This window comes from Hemiscyllium ocellatum, chromosome 13 (genome assembly GCF_020745735.1).
Source record: "Hemiscyllium ocellatum isolate sHemOce1 chromosome 13, sHemOce1.pat.X.cur, whole genome shotgun sequence".
Lineage (NCBI taxonomy): Eukaryota > Metazoa > Chordata > Chondrichthyes > Orectolobiformes > Hemiscylliidae > Hemiscyllium > Hemiscyllium ocellatum.
The window spans coordinates 49018260-49021183 of record NC_083413.1 but is presented as its reverse complement, the minus strand read 5'-3'; the positions used below and the strand labels follow the sequence as shown (position 1 = coordinate 49021183).

Here is a 2924-nt window from a genome sequence, read left to right as displayed (position 1 = left end):
TACCATATCCGTTTGGGAGTGGCACGGTAGTTAGCATTGCTGCCTCACAGCGCCAGAGATCCAGGTTCAATTCCTGCCTCAGGCGACTGACTGTGTGGAGTTTGCACATTCTCCCCGTGTCTGCGTGGGTTTCTTCCGGGTGCTCCGGTTTCCTCCCACAATCCAAAAATGTGCAGGTTAGGTGAACTGGCCATGCTAAATTGCCCGTAGGGTTAGGTGAAGGGGTAAACGTAGGGGAATGGGTCTGGGTGGGTTGCGCTTAGTTGGGTTGGCGTGGACTTGTTGGACTGAACGGTCTGTTTCCACACTGTAAGTAATCTAATGTCTGTCATTTATTTTACGATGAATTCCCTACCTCAACTCAGCAATCAGAAAGATAGAGAAGATGTAAGCATACATGAAGTATTTTTCTGTGGGAAGGCAAGTCAAACTATTCCAGGTCACTTGTGTACTCATTCTAAAGTGTTTTTTAATAATTACTAAATCTTTTGTTCTGACTTTGGAATATTAACTTTTATAGATCTCTTTCTATTTTAGATTCCACTTCTGTAACCACTCTATCACCTCTACTCTAGTTCAGATCAGTAAAATAGAAACATTTGGACTCCTTGCATTTGATATACTCAAAAAAACCCAGAATTACTCAAGTGGCAAACATCTGGATTCCTATATATGGGGCTATAATATCAATTCTGGAACATAGGCCTAGATTTCAAATTGCTACTGTTTTACAACAATGTTCACCTATTTTTAAAAATAGGTTAACTTAAAAATGGATATTTAATCCACAAGGTCTATCATATTGTAGATAATATAGGAAGGGCTACACATTTAGAATTGGCTGCATCTCTGTGCCTACAAATGTTGGTTTGAGAGGAGTAGACAAACATATTGAGAACTGACAGAATTAGTACATTTTGTTTGAATTATTTGTGGCACCAAGGCCAAAAATAAGAAGAAATCTTTTTCAAAGGGAGCTGGAATAAACATTTAAGCAATCACACCATTAAAGCAAAGTGATCAATTGAACAAAGAAAATGTATTGGTAAACAGAAGTAACATCCATTCCAAGGATTCCAGTCCTTGTTTCTTAGCATGCTCAAAGACATAGTAATTATGTGTGTTTGAATGAGAAAGCAGGTTGTGGCGGCATATTACAGTTTCTGCAGCTCACTGCCAACTTACACTCATGTAAATGGGTCAGTGTTTGGAGTATTTGTCTTAATTTCAACTTTAAATGTTTCACTGCAAGCAATCAAGGAGATCTTTCTTTTCTTTTGAAGGAGCAGGGTATGTTTTTATTGTAGTTCTTTGTGAGTTGCATAAAGTCTTGGAAAACAATAAGAAAATAACATTTCTGTTTCATTTTAAACCGGATATATTTCAACAATAATCTCTTTATCTACATTAGGCTAAATGTAATTGAAGCAAAGAGGAACAATTGATTGGGAAATGAATTAAAACATACCTCTGATTCAGCTATGTTACCTTCGTGTTAAAATGTGTGACTGACCATCACACTTGCACTGTTCCATGCGTTAAAACTACCGAAATGCTTTATACAAAATACACTATCCAAGAAAATCATCAACATCATAGAGTCAAGCCATGAATTTCGCAAATAAGAATGCAATTTCTTAAGTAAATCAGTTCATGATTCTAACGTTAATGTCGTGAAGTGCCGTGCACTTGTTAACAGAATGTTTTAAAGAGAGCTGTGGTTTCTGAAAATACATGAATAGCAACTAGACGCCTAAGGCAGTAGAGAAATTCATACACAAAAAAAGGAATAAGCCTTTTACTTCAAAAGGGCAATAATTCATGTTAGGATCGTGTGATTGAAGTCTTTGAAACAAAGAGGTAAGGGTTTTTCTCGGTAGATATGCTCCAGAAAGGTCTGCGGTACTTAACATATAACAATGCTTCAAAATTGGTCTCTGGATTACTACTCAAAAATGGAAAACTGAATTATTGCTTAGTAACCTTGGCGTCTTTAAGGCGTTTGTTTGTGAAAACCTTGTCTGTGTTTGCGACTGAAAAAGTTACTGTTTGTTTCTGAATCTCTGCAAAGGTCGTGTTAGCTTTAAGTGTTGGAGTTCCCAGTAAATTTGACTCATGAATGTTATGAGTTGAGCACAACCTCTTGCTTGTATTCTTTTGAAATGGTTTGTCATGGCTTTGATAGCCCGAGTGCATGGCTGTTTGTTTTGAACGCAGCACGAATTTGTGTGATCCTTACCCAGAGGCCTTGCTAATCTTCTCTGTATTGTCCCAGTTTTGATGTTATGTGCTGCTGAAGTTAACTGAGTTAACTATCCCGCACCTGCTTTGTGTGAACTGACTTGTTGTCCCACTGTAAACAAAATAATCTTTTATGATCCAGTAGTTTACTTTGATCTCCATTACAAAGATTAAAAGAAAAGATTATTTTCATTTTATACGTCTTAACATGTACATGATAGCTGGGCTGAGGCTTGTGAGAATAATTTTATTGTCTTTTTACATAAGATTCTTTGTGTACAACTTCATTTTTCAAAATATTTGTCTCCATGGCCCCACAGCATGCATTACAAATCAAGCGATTGCCACCATCAATTCCATTAGAAGCAGATTGTAAAAATCTATACCATGCAATCTTGTACACCTACACAATTATTTTAATTCATTTACCAGATTGCTAGGACAGAATAAATGGAATCATTCTTACAATCCTTGTAACCAATCAGCTTTCCTGTTCTGCTAGTTACCTTGGTTCCAGTTGGCTAATATTACACACCAGGTTTTGATCTGAGCTCCCGTTTCCCAAATCCCAAGGGCACGTGTTCTATTTGATGTGTGGGAATTAATTGCACAGACCTTCTGCAGCAGTGTTCTTGTAGTTATCTTGAAAAACTTTGGGGGAGGGAAGCAGAAATCTGTAAATG

At 37.2% G+C, this 2924-nt stretch overlaps 1 non-coding gene across 1 annotated transcript; it reads right to left on the bottom strand.

Moving 5' to 3' along the window:
* Nucleotides 1-2200: 2200 nt before the first annotated feature.
* On the bottom strand, nucleotides 2201-2304 carry LOC132821995 (U6 spliceosomal RNA). Its single transcript, XR_009645381.1, has one exon. It is a non-coding gene; the product is annotated as a U6 spliceosomal RNA (small nuclear RNA).
* Nucleotides 2305-2924: the final 620 nt, after the last annotated feature.